Below are 16,643 nucleotides of genomic sequence, written 5' to 3' on the forward strand. Positions count from 1 at the left end.
CACCAATCACAATGGCACTTGACTGAACAATAATAGGAATACTATCCCCAGATTCCCCACCAGTGGTAGTGGCACTTGATTCACCACCAATGGGAATACCATGATGTGGTGGTGGTTGTGGATTTGAACCTGAAACAAATGTAGGTGGACCCTGAGGGTAATGAGTAGTACCTATCTGTGATGAATCTGAAGAATCAAGTCCAATGACTGGTTTAAGATGACCTTTTGATTTTGACTATGATGGAAGTTGTACCTGAAGTGGATACCAAATGCCCTCTCCTCTGGCACCTAGACCACCACTTTCAAAACCCATTTTTTCCACAAGGTTTGTCCGTTTGCTATATTTTTCTTTCATGGACTCACTGACTCCACCTAATATTTTGGGGACTGTAGTAGTTGTTGGAGGGGGCTCAACAAAAACCTCATTCTCATTATCATCTTCACTCTTGCCATGCTCCATATCCCACAATTTGCTAAACTTTGCATCCTCGTCGATGCTCTAAAATTCTGCACTTGTCTTTGGTTCACTGAGATTCCTCATAGTCCAAAAATTATTTATTTTGGTTTGAGTGAAATAATTCTCTTTACATTCATGTAGAATTGATTTGGGAATAGATTTGTTAGATGGATTAGCAAATTTTAGGTAGAAATTGTAGGACCTACTATTTTGGATGCACTAGCCCTCCTCTGTTGTCCTCTCTATGTGCATTTGCAATGTCATAATTTGTGATGAAATTTCTTTTGTTGAAATATTATTGTCAGTTGCAATTTTCTCCATCTCTTTTTTAACCTCATCCCAGGAGTCCATGTTTCTAAGCTTTTCTAGCAATGGTTTACTTTCATGTTGACATAATGCTGAAGAGTTCCCATTTTTCTTAAGCCTTGCTTGAACTACACTGATTGGATCATACTGCCAGAGACCCTCATCGCCAAAGTTAAAAACTGTCAAAAAATCATGTGCCACATTGAATGCTTTTCTCTCAAATGTGAACCCTCCACATGAGAAAGGCAAGGAAGGAAATATGCTCTTCTTTTGCTGACCATGGAAGTGCCTATCTATGCTCTCCAATTTCCATACATACTCTAATGCAAATATGCTCTCTGTCACATGTATTGGAAGTCTGTATGGCTTTACTGCCAATCTGTAAAACCTTAACATAGTGAATTCTTCCATGAACCAGTTAGCCAGTTCTATTTGACTTCAGAGTTGAATGCAATCTCTACAAGACATAGGCAACCTAGGCATTGGAGTGCTTGTAATTTCATTATACATTGGTGCCAAAAAGAAGTTTACAAAATGGTTGTAGTTCTTTCTGTTATCATGCATCCTTATCTTTGGCGTCCAATCATATATTGGACACTTTGTTCTCTTCCCAGTCTTCTCATCAATCTTATAGCTCACAATTTGAAGCTTGTTGGTCTCGAATATTGCACGATACTTAGATAGAAGGAGATAGCACAAGTAGGATGAGAACCTAAATGTCTTACAGGAACCTTTTTTTATCATTAGTAATTGTTTTTGCATGGATTTTACGATGTGCTTAATAAAATTATATCTTACTGGCTGACTTGCACAATGGATATTATAAATCATTTCAACAAGGCTTCTACCCACTTCCCTATCATTTTCTAATCCCAGGCAAAATCATAGCAAGGAAATAGTATCCCCAACCCATGGAACAAAAATATTAGAATCATAAAGAGGCTTATGATTCTGATCCAACACAATACGAGTACCAATCTTTATTAGAGCTTTGATAAATGAATCTCTACGACTTGGATTGAGACTCCCTGCCAACTTTTCAAGGTCAATTTGGACGTTTGAGTTTTGGGCTTCAAATCCTAGGTTCAACAAATGAGCAAATTATCCCTCGTTTATGGATAGAGTTTCCTCTTTTGTATTTTTATTGACAATTGCTTTTTTATCTTCATCATAATTTTTGGCGCAGACCATGACAAAATCAGGGCAAGGGAATACTTCAGGTAACACCATGCTTCCCAATCCAACATCCCATGATGCAATTTGTAACGTCATAAATTGTATGCCTTGCTAAAGCAGTACAATTTCACACCTAGTTTAGCACCCGCCTTGGCGCATTTTGCATTTTGCATTGCATTTCTCCTTTAGTACTTAATTAATTGAATTAATTAGGTTGAAGGTTCTATTTCATCATCTTCCACATCATAAAGTCAGGCACTTTTCATTAAAGTGTGCCCCTTTCATTTTATTCCTCCAATACATCATTTAATCAAAAACCCTAATTAGGTCCTATTTTGAACTTGGGGGCTTGATTTCGGGGGTCAAAACATCTCAAAATCACCTATAACTTCGGGATTCTCTCTAAAATCATCATATCCGACGGCCCTAAAAATTTGGTGAAAAGTTGTCGGGACCATGGCACCCAGAGTGCACATGGTCCCGGACATTTTTCCTTAAATTTTAGGAGCGCAATCCAATCATAAAATAAAGATTAACCCCAAGAAATTGGCGGCGGATTCAATCTCTAGGTCGGCCAAAAGTTGAAATTAAGACCTAGGGTTTCATATATAAGGGCTCTCTTTCTTCATTTGAAAGGATCCGAATTTTGGTTTCAGGGACCTTCTATGCAGCGAAAGAGCAGATCTTTGAAGACTTCAACAACATTCAACATCCATCCATCAAGCATTCATTAATTTCATTCATCCATTTAGGGCTTTGAAGGCATTGAGGAGCAATAAGGGATCACCGACTGAAGATTGGCTTGTACCCCTCCCTTGGGGTTGGGTATGATTTCATGTTGTTTTCATGTCTTTGCATAAGCCTCATTATATCACTTGTATTCATGCTTTAGATCTCTTTACATCTTGATTTGGAGCATTTACATTATCATTTACAAGCAATTAGGGTTTACTTTCTAGGTTGCTCTAGTTTGCTTACTTGCATTTTAGGATCTTGCACACACACAAGGTCTGCACACACACTAATTTTACAATACAACTTGGCTATTTGTGGAGGTGGAAATCACCAAAGCGGGGGTTTGACTAAGGCAAAACCCTATATAGCTGCCCACCATACCTTTTCAGATATAAGTGCAGGTTTTGGAATTCGGACGATGCCGCAAGTTGCAGATCTGATGGAAGCAGACAAAGACTGAACTTCACACAAATTCTAGAGCAAAAGACCAGGACAGGGGCGTGGGGTGCCCTGGTCCTACTAGGATAGGGGTGCTAGGTGCCCTGGTCCCTGAGATAGGGGCACTGGGCGCCCTGGTCCTTCTGTCAGACATCATTTCCGACAGTTTTCCAGGTTGCAAAATAGCAGTTTCAGGTGTAGTTTCAGGACAGTGGCACCCGCTCCCTCATCCCAAACATTTTCACTTAGATTTTAACTCCAGGTATACATTTGCATTCTTTTCTTGTCCTTGTGTTTGCAGCTTTCCATTGTTTAACTTCAATTCTGCAAATTTTTTTATTCGTTCATACTTGCACTCTAAGGTTAGGAATTGAACTTGCATCATTTTATCTTTCAAATACAACAAAGGAATAGAAACCCTAATAGGTAGCCCATGGCTCTCTCTTTCACAAAAAGAAGTAGCCAATTGTGTGATACCTCTAGGTTCTTTCATATTCCACAATGTGTGTCAAAAGGTAGGATTAGGACATGTTAACCTAGTCTCGCTTTTTCCCCTACACATTTTGGTGAGCCCGACATGAATCTTATTATTGCTTTCTCTTGCATTGCATTTGTTATATCTAGATCTAGATTTAGTGTGTTTCATTTAAGTTTCATTTTCATAAAAAAAAAAAAGAAAACAAAAAGAAAAAAAAAGAGGGAAAAGAAAGAGTGTGTTTCATTGTTTCTTTGCATTGTGTGTTTAAGTTTTATGCAATTTTTATTTCAAAATGTCAGATTTTTATTTGCAAGATGTTCATATTTATGATGATGTATGCAATTATGTCAATTATGAGTATAGCCAACATGAATTAGATGAAGCTTTAGATGAGTTTTTGAATCCTAAAGATGCCAAACCTTCATTTTACCAAAGATTCATAAACCTTGTTACTATGCCATTTCGTTGTGATGAGAAAGATAAGTCGAATGGTTCCTCTCAAGGGTATATTCCTATCAACTCTTCCACTGAATCTAGTAACATGGTGGTTTTCAATGAAGAGATGTCTCCTTTTGAATCAAAAGATAAACCTTTTAATTGATATGATCATGCTTTGTTGGATGATGCTCTTGATGACTTTGTGGCTTTGTCGAAATCTTTAAACAAGAACAAAACTTCTAAATTAGTTAACATGATAAACCTAAAAGAACATAATAAGCCTCTCTTTGAAGTCCAAGGTGCTTATCCTTCTCCCACCTTTCAAGTTCCTAAATCACCTCCCCTTACTGTCCAAGGAGGGTATGGTCATGATTCCTTTCTTACTCCGAATAAACCTATCATCACTGTGCAAGGAAGAAAACCTATAAGTCCTTATAGTTATGCCAAGCAATTAACTAGAGAGAGTTATCATGCAGTTGCCCATACTTATCATACTAGAAATAATAGGCAGCCTAATCCTCCTCCCGTTACTCCAATTTCTCTTCCTAATCCTCAACCAATTCTTCCACAAGCTCCACGTATTTCACAAGTTCTTGGTAAGGAATATGATCTCATAGAACAACTTAAAGCTACCCCTGCTAAGATATCCCTTTGGGATTTGATTCAAACTTATTCCGCTCATCACAGGATGTTACAAGATGCCTTGAAAGATTTGAATGTTCCTCCACCAAATACATCTAGTAATATAGTGTCTTTGGTTAACTCTGTGATGAATCCTAAGGCTCAAATTGTGTTTACTCAAGATGAATTGCCTACTAGTGAAATTCAACATCAATATGATCCCTTGATGATTGTGGTTATCATAAATGACACTGCTATAATACGAACACTGGTAGATAATGGCTCTGGCCTTAATGTGTGTAGCATTAATCTATTGCATAAGATGAATGTGGATACATCCCTTATTGAGCCTGACTCTCGTCCCATTCGAGGCTTTGACAATGTGGCTAAGTCTTCATTAGGTATTATCACCTTACCCCTCATAGTGGGGCCTGTTACTCTGCCTACTCCTATCCATGTTATGTCAGGAAATCTAACATACAACTTGTTATTAGGGAGACCTTGGATTCACAGTATGCAAGCTATCCCCTCTACATTGCATAGACAAGTTAAATTTATTTATAACAATAAGACATATATCTTGATAGGTGATACTAATTTCCAAGCTTGTTTACAAACATCTACTTCCAAAGGGGGTTCTTCTAAGCCTTCCTCGTCTAGTGATGACTCTTTAAACAAGATACCTATGGATTAATCCTCACTTTCTGATGATCAAAATTCTTTGGATGATTCTAAAGCTCTGGAAGAAGATTCTTCTCGACTTGAATCTACACATGAGAAGGTTCTCGCAGAAGACGATTGGGGATCTCTTGATTTTAATCCCACCTTTGTAGGTGAGTATAGGGTCCCTTCTAGAGAGCTTAAAGTTGAAAAGAAGGAAGAGGCTAAAAATCAATCAATCTTACCTGAACCTATGAGCAATAATTTTGTGGCCGCCTCTCAAACTTCTTCTCCTCACACCTCTAATTCTGAAGGATTCGATTCTTTGTCTTATGAAAAACCACCTTCTCTTTCTGAAATGGTTGATCGTTATGGTCGTGGTTTTCATATTCTAGCTAAGCATGGGTATCATGGAAATGGTTGTGGCACTCATGAACAAGGAATAAAGGTTCCTCTAGAGAATAATCTTTATGATGTGACCTTTGGACTTGGGTATAATCCCTGCAAGTGCACTAAAGCTTCTAAGAGACCATGTATTAGTGTTAATGTTATTTCTATATCCCTACCAATGAGACACCCTAAGTATATTGACAGGGATCCTTCATGTGCCTATGCTTCGGATGTCTTTCCTACCGATGATGCTTTAGCTGAGTTTTTAGGAGCATATGATACTCTTCCTCGTTATCATCACAATAGGGGATTTCCTTATTGTTTGAACACTGAAGCTTATTTTGGAAAAGAGATTGATAATGATGAGATTGTGAAAGAATTCCCTTAGTTAAAGGATACTCCTCAACAAAGTAATCTGCTTATAAGTGACACCATTGATGTTAAGATGGATCCTTGCAATGAAGAAAAAGTTATTAGGATTGGGAAATGTTTGGATGAAGAAGAACAAAAACAATATGCAGATTTATTGCGTGAATTCCCTGAGATCTTTGCTTGGACATATGCTAACATGCCTGGTATAGATCCTAAGATTGTTACTCATAATATTGTCTTAGTTCCCAATGCTAAGCCTGTGAAACAAAAGATTTGGAAAATAAATCCTAAGGTAGCTTTGCTTGTTAAGGATGAGATTGAAAAATTATTGGAGGCTAGATTTATCCGCCCTATTGATTATTCCCCGTGGATTTCAAATATTGTCGCTGTGGCTAAATCAGATAATAAAATAAGAATGTGTACCGACTTTCGAGATTTAAATAAGGCTTCTTTGAAAGATGATTTCCCTCTCCCAAACATTGACATGATAGTTGATTCTACAGTAGGACATGCTTTGTTATCCTTCATGGACAGTTTTTCAGGATACAATCAAATCTTTATTAATCCTCAAGATCAATTCAAAACTGCTTTCACCACTCCTTGGGGTATGTTCTGTTGGGTGATGATGCCTTTTGGGATTAAAAATGCCAATGCAACTTATCAATGAGCGATGACCCTTATCTTTCATGATTATATGCACAAGATTTTAGAAGATTATGTTGATGATATTTTAGCCAAATCCATTCTCCCTATAGATCATATTACGATCCTTCGTCAAATCTTTGAAAGAATTCATAAATATCACATGCACTTGAATCCTCGAAAAATGTGTTTTTGGTGTGGATAGTGGAAAACTATTAGGATTCATAGTTTCGCATCGTGGGATTGAGGTGGACACTAAGAAAATAGATGCTATTGTCAATATGCCACCTCCTAGAAATGTGTCTCAACTCAAAAGCTTACAAGGAAAGATTCAAGCTATTTGTAGGGTTGTATCTCAACTTGTGGATCGTACTTTTCCTTTTACTCAACTTCTCAAAAAGAATATCACTTTTCAATGGAACGAAGATTGTCAGCAAGCATTTGAAGATTTAAAAGTATATTTGGCTAATCCTCCTATCCTTCAACCTGCCAAACCTTCTAAGCCCTTTCTTCTTTATATAGCTGCTTCCTCTCATGCTCTCGCAGCATTATTGGTACAACATGATAAAGATGGTAAAGAGTGTCTGGTTTATTATATAAGTCGAACCTTACTCGATTATGAGACCCGATATTCTGCGATAGAAAGACAATGCTTGGCCTTGGTGTTTGTGACTCAAAAATTGAGACATTATCTTTTAAATTCAAAAGTCCACGTCATGGTAAATTTTGATCCTTTGAAGCATCTTTTCTCTAAAACTGATTTATTAGGGCGCCTAGCTAAGTGGGTTATGATGTTAACTGAATTTGACCTTAAATTTGTTTCATAAAGAGCAATTAAAGGGCAAGCATTGACCAATCACTTAGTTGAGGCCCCTTCACCTTTCTCCTTCCCTAACCCTGAGTCTTTTCCTGACGACTTCATTCTGTGTACAGAGAAAGACGAAACTTGGGAGTTGTACTTTGATGGCTCTAAGTGTCGTACGGGATTGGGCAGGTGTTGTTCTGATTTCTCCTACAAAGAAATCCATTCCCTTATCTTATCATCTCAATTTCTTATGTACCAATAAAATTGCTTAGTATGAGGCTCTTATAGTAGGAATAAAGGTAGCCTTGGCTTTGAATATAAATCATATACATATTTATGGCGATTCTCAATTGATTATAAGACAAGTAACAGGACTGTATCAAGCAAAACAAGACAAATTATCACAATATAAAGACCTTGCTATCTCTTTGTTACAAAAATTCGATTCTTATACTATGGAACCTGTTCCTCAAAAAGATAATCGACATGCAGATGCCATGGCATGTGTGGCTTCTCTTGTATCTTTAGAGGACCCTGTGGTTGATCTTAAATTTGTTATTCACAACCTTATTTCTCCAGCTATTGTAGATGATTCTAGCTTGGTGACATGTTGTGACTTTATAGACTCAGATGAATGGTATTCGCGTATCGTAAGATACTTGGCTGATGGTACCTTTCCTGATTCTACCAATAGGAACACTAGGGCTAGAATCTACAAGCTATCTGCTAGATATATCATTCTTTCTAATATTCTTTACTGAAGGGGTTATAATGGTCTTCTCCTTCACTGTCTTAACAAATCAAAAATCCCTGTTGCTCTTGAAGAGGCACATTCAGGTGCGTATGGGGGGCATTTTGGAGGCAAATCCTTGGTTCAAAGGTTGCTTTGTATGGGATATTATCGGCAAACTATGCAGAAGGATTCTTTTTCATTTGTTAAAAAATGTCATCAATGTCAACAACACAATAATCTGATTCATGCTCCTGCCCAAGAACTTCGTTCTCATGTAGCTTCTTGGCCTTTCTCTGCATGGGGGTTGGATCTCATCGGTAAAATCTCTCCTCCTTCATCTCAAGGACATACTTTCATTATAACCGCAACAGATTACTTTACAAAGTGGGTAGAAGCTGTTCCCCTTCGCTCTACTACTGCTGAAGTGATTTGTCGATTTCTTCTACAAAACATTATTTCTCGATTCGGGATACCTTCCACTATAATCTCAGATAATGGGACATCATTTAAGAACAAGGATGTGAAGAAATTTCTCAAGAAATATCATATCAAACATTGATTTTCTACACCATACTATCCTCAATCAAATGGTCAAGCTGAATCATCCAATAAGATAATTGAACAAATTCTTCGCAAAACCGTGAATAAGCATGGTAAGGATTGGAGTACTCAGCTAATTTATGCTCTTTGGGCCTACTGAATGAGTGTATGAATTGCTACAGGAACCACCCCTTATAATCTTGTTTATGGTGCTGATGCTATTATGCCTTTAGAATTAGAGATTCCATCACTTAGAGTTTCTCTCAAAGGTATAGTAGATAATGACTCTTATAGAGAAAAAATACTTCAATAGCTTGAGATGCTTGATGAATAGCGTATAAATGCTCTTGAGCATATTCAAGCGTATCACAAAACTCTACAACGAAGCTATAATGATAAGGTTATTCAATGTTCTTTCTCAGTAGGAGACTTAGTTCTCTATGAGAATCAGCGCAATGTGAATGCCTTACCTGAAGAAAAGGGAAAATTTAGTCCTAATTGGCTTGGACCGTATATTGTTATTGAAGATTATGGATTAGGTGCTTATAAAATAGTGGGTGTAGATGGTACGCCTCTTAAAGAACCTATAAATGCTATGCACTTGCGTAGATACTATGCTTAATTCCTCATTCCTTATTTTTTTATCACTTCTTCAAAATTGGATAATATGTTAGTATATCTTTGTTAGAGCAAATAGAATTAAATGATGTTTTGTTTAATCTATATTGCTTCATTCCCGACAAGCGTGTTTCTTTACTCTATGGTTTGTCTTGAATTCATCTATGTAAATTGCAAAAGATTTACATTTTCATTATGCTGGCATATTATACAATGTCTTTATGTGTTAAGTAGAATTGTATCATGTTGTGTTTAAATTAAATCACATTACTTATATGATTCTTAGGCTTAACACATATTTCTTCTCTATCATCAATGTAGCACTTAATCAAATATTTTATTTTAATTAAGTCACACATGTATCAATTTAATCATGGAGCATTGAGAAATCAATCACATGGAAATTAAATTCAGAACATATATGTACATCTACCAAATGTATTAACTTTAATCAAAATACACATTGTTTTAGGCATTAAAGATAACACATTTGAGACAAAGAGAAGCATGTATATATATATATATATGTGGATCGTGTGTTCATATACAAAAGTAGGTCACTATACATCCAAAATGTGACCTACCCTACATCATGAGATCATCTCCTATCCCTAGGGCTAGTGGCTGGAGAGTGATGACTAGACGCTCCCTCCTGATCCGGCCGTGAAGGTGGACCCATAGGTGTATAGCGTGATATAGACCGTGAATGACTCCAAGAGGAACTCCTATGATCCCTATCCATAAGGATCATGTGATACGAGGTAGCCTCGACCTGAGCTGCTACTAGATCACGCTGTGCCCACTAAAGGTCCTCTGATAGAACTCTCTCTCTCTCCCTCCATATTTCCACCTATACTTGAAATGGGGAAAACAAGTCATCATGCTGACCTGTGTTCCCTTGAGGTCTATAAGCAACCTATGAGGAACTAGGGATCTGTGTTGTCATGGAAATATCTGTCACTACTTGCTGGATCAGGGAACGCCACTCCTGCACATTAGCTGTAGTAGTAGAACAGATTTTGTGTTAGTACCATTTTATATCATCAAAACATTAATCAATCAATATAAACCTACTATACCTGGATCTCCCTCACGCCAGTAGGGATTGTGATATGGTAGCATCTATGACTGGGAACTACTAGGCTCCCCACGCTCGAATGATCTGTGCGCGATGGGTACAGGTCTCCATATCGCCTCGTGTTCCCCCTTTTGGGGAATAAGAGGAGGATCTAAGGCTATGGTATCATCTCCTGAATGGTGGGGAGCTGCATCTGACTCCTCCTCCTCATCATCCTTGTCCTCATCTGCATCCTCATTCTCCTCATCATCATCTCTATCTATGTCATCCTCCTCTCATTCCTCCTCCTCCTCGGCACTAGGCTGATCTCCTAGGGGTGGATCAAGATCTCCTACCTCCTTGTGACCCTCTCCCTCCTCTGGCTCCTCCGATCTAGATCCCTGATCCTCATCTTGGTCTCCATGTCTCCATGGACCTGGATGGCCTGTCGAGTGATCTGGTGGAAAGATAGGCCCCGGGTATGTCCTCACAAACCATGAGAGATACCTGCACTGTGCTCTGAGATCTGCCGCATAATCAGTGACCACATCCTGATCAGACCCCTCTATATCTATGATCTCGATATCATCTATCGTAGGTCTCGCTACTTCTCTGGGTCTGGGAAGGACTCATGAGTGTCGAGTGTAGATGGGTACATTGGCTGGAACACACTGCTCTAGCCCAAACTGCCTCCATACTCGGTCAAAGTAGAATGGGACTATGATATGTCGGTATCATCCTCTCAGTAGGCGGTTCCTCTGTAAGCATGCTAGCTGTCTCTCCATTCCATCCCATCTGTGCATCCGCAGATATGGTCTCCATATAGTCACCTCAGCTATCAATCTATCAAATGTCACTCTCCAATATAGTAAATCCCCAAATCTCCACTCGCTGGTAAGTGGATAAGCAAACACCCTAGGTCGCTCGCTAGCCGCACTCATCGGATAGTCGACATGCCTGGTGCATGTAAAGTTCTCAAATATCCATACCTGCAAAAGTGTGCATGTCATCAAGCTACAACCCTGTCTAGAAACATACTCCTCGAGGTCATGATAGAGATGTGCAAGCATACTCTGACCCAAGGCATATACTCTCCTATGTCTCTCCATAGCCCTGATGCACCATGTGAGACCCCCATGCATGTGCGTACCTCACCCATTAGGGCAGACGGCTAGTGCAATGATGGAAATCATAAGACGTTTCATGAGGGGAACCTCTCCTGTAGGATGTAAGAGCCAACTGACCATGATGCGACCTCTTGTCTCACTCGGCATGACTCTCCCTATGCAGTATACCTGCTCCCTTTGATAGTCCTCCGTTGACCGATCGGTCATGTATGTCACGGTAGCTCCTCTGATAGGTAGGCAAAGTATGTGGTACACATCCTCAAGTGTAATTGTCATCTCTCCTACTGGAAGCTGGAATGTACATGCGTCAGGATCCCATCGCTCCATAAGTGCCATCAGCATTGCAGGATGGAATCGAATGGTCAGAATAAGGATCATATACCACAAACCTACTATAGATAATGTATCTCTCTCTGCTTGAGTCAGCCAAGGAATCTGATCTTGCAAACTATGAAGAATCTGCCCCACCGTGTGCTCTCTCATGTATGGGAGACCCTGCAATACAAAAACATCAGTGTAATCAGTACTCAATCATCAAAATCATCTATGCCAACAATGCAAATGTCGAACATCGAAAGCTAACCCTTGCCAAGTCCTGATTGGGACCATGGTGCCCTGAGGGGACCATGGCACCCTGAGAGGACCATGGCACCTTGAGGGGACCATGGCGCCCTGAGAGGACCATGGCGCTCTTCAGGGACCATGGCGCCCCACAGGGACCATGGTGCCCTGAAAGGACCATGGCGCCCTTCAGGGACCATGGCACCCTGATAGGACCATGGCACCCTAGGTGGGACCCAGGGTCAGATTCTAGGGCCCGCATTCGATCACAGAAACTCAAAGTCAACAGAAATACAGAAAGTCAAAGTCAAAGTTCAGTCAACTCACCTCGTCCAGTGGCTCATTGCCGATCACGGTCTGTCGCATGATCTCTATCCTCGTGGGATGCTCCGGTCATCGTGAAGGCATGATGATGGCTATGTGGGCTCCACTACAATGAACAATACTTAGAAATCAACAAAGTGACAAATGCAATAGTCACTTTCGAAGTATATACTTTCATTCCTTTACCTTTACTTTCAAAACCCTAATTCTCCTCTATCACTCATTTCATCATAACTTGAGTTTGGGAGATGTGATTTTCGAACCGTTTATTGTGTAGGAATCATATTTTCATTCCCTTACTCCCTTGATGTTCCAAAATGTGCTCTAATGAAGCCTCTTTAGTGAACATCTATCATCAATAATCTCTCACACAATTTGTCGTAAGTAAACATGCTACCTTGTTTCACCTCCCTAATAAGCAAGCTGAAATAGGGGGGGCATATAGATACTCGCAAATTTCATCACTTTCCTTAGTAAGCATTAGGTGATTTTGTGATCTAATGTGTGTTTTGTAGGGTGCAGTTCCTAACTGTGTACTGCAGATACCGCTGGGGGCTTCATTCGACGGACTTATGGATATATCCTTTTTCAAATAATGTTTACTTTCCTGTACTTTAGCTTGCATATGCATGCAGTACTCATATGACCGCTAAAGTGGGGGCTAAATGTAACGTCATAAATTGTACGCACTTGCTAAAGCAGTACAATTTCACACCTAGTTTAGCACTCGCCTTGGCACATTTTGCATTTTGCATTGCATTTCCCCTTTAGTACTTAATTAATCGAATTAATTAGGTCTAAGGTTCTATTTCATCATCTTCCACATCATAAAGTCAGGCCCTTTTCATTAAAGTGTACCCCTTTCATTTTATTCCTCCAATACATCATTTAATCAAAAACCCTAATCAGGTCCTATTTTGAACTTGGGGGCTTGATTTCGAGGGTCAAAACAGCTCAAAATCACCTGTAACTTTGGGATTCTCTCTAAAATCATCATATCTGACGGCCTTGAAAATTTGGTGAAAAGTTGTTGGGACCATGGCGCCCGAAGTGCACACGGTCCTGGACATTTTTCTTGAAATTTTAGGAGCGCAATCCAATCATAAAATAAAGCTTAACCCCAAGAAATTGGCGGGGGATTCAATCTCTAGGTTGGCCAAAAGTTGAAATTAAGACCTAGGGTTTCATATATAAGGGCTCTCTTTCTTCATTTGAAAGGATCCAAATTTTGGTTTCAGGGACCTTCTATGTAGCGAAAGAGCAGATCTTTGAAGACTTCAACAACATTCAACATCCATCCATCAAGCATTCATTAATTTCATTCATCCATTTAGGGCTTTGAAGGCATTGAGGAGCAATAAGGGATCACTGACTGAAGATTGGCTTGTACCCCTCCCTTGGGGTTGGGTATGATTTCATGTTGTTTTCATGTCTTTGCACAAGCCTCATTATATCACTTGCATTCATGCTTTAGATCTCTTTACATCTTGATTTGGAGCATTTACATTATCATTTACAAGCAATTAGGGTTTACTTTCTAGGTTGCTCTAGTTTGCTTACTTGCATTTTAGGATCTTGCACACACACTACTTTTACAATACAACTTGGCTATTCATGGAGGTGGAAATCACCAAAGCGGGGGTTTTACTAAGGAAAAAGCCTATATAGCCGCCCACCATACCTTTTCAGATATAAGTGCAGGTTTCGGGATTCGGACGATGCCGCAAGTTGCAGATCCGATGGAAGCAGACAGAGACTGAAGTTCACACCAAATTCTAGAGAAAAAGACCAGGACAGGGGCGTGGGGCGCCCTGATCCTGCAAGGACAAGGGCGCTAGGCACCCTGGTCCCTGGGACAGGGGCGCTGGGCACCCTGGTCCCTGGGACAGGGGTGCTGGGCACCCTGGTCCCTGGGACAGGGGCGCTGGGCACCCTGGTCCTTCTGTCAGACAACATTTTCGACAGTTTTCCAGGTTGCAAAATAGTAGTTTCAGGTGTAGTTTCAGGAGCAAAATCAGGACAGTGGCGCCCGCCCTCATCCCAAACATTTTCACTCAGATTTTAACTCTGGGTATGCATCTGCATTCTTGTCTTGTCCTTGTGTTTGTAGTTTTCCATTGTTTAACTTCAATTCTGCAAATTTTGTTATTAGTTCATACTTGCACTCTAAGGTTAGGATTTGAACTTGCATCATTTTATCTTTCAAATACAACAAAGGAATAGAAACCCTAATAGGTAGCCCGTGGCTCTCTCTTTCACAAAAAGAAGTAGCGAATTGTGTGATACCTCTAGGCTCTTTTGTATTCCATAATGTGTGTCAAAAGGTAGGATTAGGACATGTTAACCTAGTCTCGCTTTTTCCCTTACACACAATTTAATTTTTTTTTTTTTTTAACATTGGGTTGAAAATAGTAAATTTTGCCCTGGATGCATCTACCACCTTACTAGACAATGCATATCTAATATCTATGATACGCTTTTCACCATCGATAGAAGGGTCATAAATATCATGGTATTCATCAGTGAAACCTAGTGTTTTAACCAGTTAGGCTAGGTACATTTTGTTTTTCACTTGGCTTCTTGTTGAACCACTGCTTCCCATTTTCCCCATCACTATTATTGTTAATAATTCAAAATAATGCTAGATAAAAACTTGAAAATGATAACCCTCAAATTAGACCATGAGATTACCAAAAGCAAAAAAGGCGGGATGTAGGTGTTGTAGATTTTACCCAGAAATTGGAATTTCTATTTGACTAGATTGGCGCATATAGTCTCTGTTGCAACTTGCATTCCTCAATCTAGTAGATGTTTCTGATTCTCCCTTGATTTATAGGTTTGTCCATGAAATGAAAGACGATTATGATTTACGAGTCTCTTATTTTGAAAACTTTGAAAAGTAGAAAAGTAAAACCTAAAGGGCAAAATATCTAGAATCATGTTGTAATTTTATTAATTACTATTAATAACTATTCGATGCCAAAGGAAAAAACATTCATTACTTCAGTATCAATTCTGAGGACATTAAGAATCATGTTGTAATTTTATTAATTATTATTAATAACTATTAGATGCTAAAGGACAAAACATTCACTACTTCAATATAAATTCTGAGGACATTAAATGTAATACGTTCAATTCCGGGCGAAGTTCTCCCAAATGTGTTCACTTCCCACATTCAGCCCGAAATCCACCCTAAGCCATTGATCTTTGCTCATCCAACGGATGAGGGACCATGGTACCTGTTGTGGCTTTACAAGTCTATTTTTTAAGTCTGTTTAATAATTTTAAAGTTCTGCCCGAAAAAGTGCTTTATAGAATTAATTATATTTAATTAAATTTAAAACGTTTCAATTCCAGGTGAAGTTCTTCCAAATGTGTTCACTTCCCACATTCGGGCCGAAATCCACCCTAAGCCATTGATCTTTTCTCATCCAACAAACGATGGTACCTATTGTTAGTTGTCGTGGGTCCCATGACTTCTGCCATTTTTTGGGCACGTCACCATACTCGTGTCACTTTTCTGGGCAAAGTTCTCAGAAAGTTATTCACTTCCCACATTCGCCTCGAAATCCATCCTAAGCCATTGATCTTTGTTCATTCAATGGTCGATGGTACTTGTTTTCAGATGTAGTGGGTCCCATGACTTCTACCATTTTTTTGGCATGTCACCATACTCATGTCACTTTTCGGGTTTGATTTTTAAGTCTATTTAATCATTTTAAACCTTTGCCCGAAGAAAAGCTTTATAGACTTAATTATATTTAATTAAATTTAAAATGTCCAATTCTGGGTGAAGTTCTCAGAAATGTGTTCACTTCCAACATTCGGGCCAAAATCCACCCTAAGATGTTGATCTTTGTTCATCCAATGGTCGATGGTACCTGTTTTCAGATGAAGTGGGTCCCACGACTTCTACCTTTTTTCTGGCACGTCACCATATTCGTGTCACTTTTCGGGTTTGTTTTTAAAGTCTATTTAATCATTTTAAGATTTCGCCTAAAAAAGAGATTTATAGTCTATAGACTATAGACTTAATTATATTTAATTAAATTTAAAATGTTCAATTCTGGGTGAAGTTCTCACAAATGTGTTCACTACCCACATTTGGGCCGAAATCCACCCCGAGCCTTTGATTTTTGCTCATTCGACAGATGATGATACC

This window comes from Cryptomeria japonica, chromosome 3 (genome assembly GCF_030272615.1).
Source record: "Cryptomeria japonica chromosome 3, Sugi_1.0, whole genome shotgun sequence".
NCBI classification, from domain to species: Eukaryota; Viridiplantae; Streptophyta; class Pinopsida; order Cupressales; family Cupressaceae; genus Cryptomeria; species Cryptomeria japonica.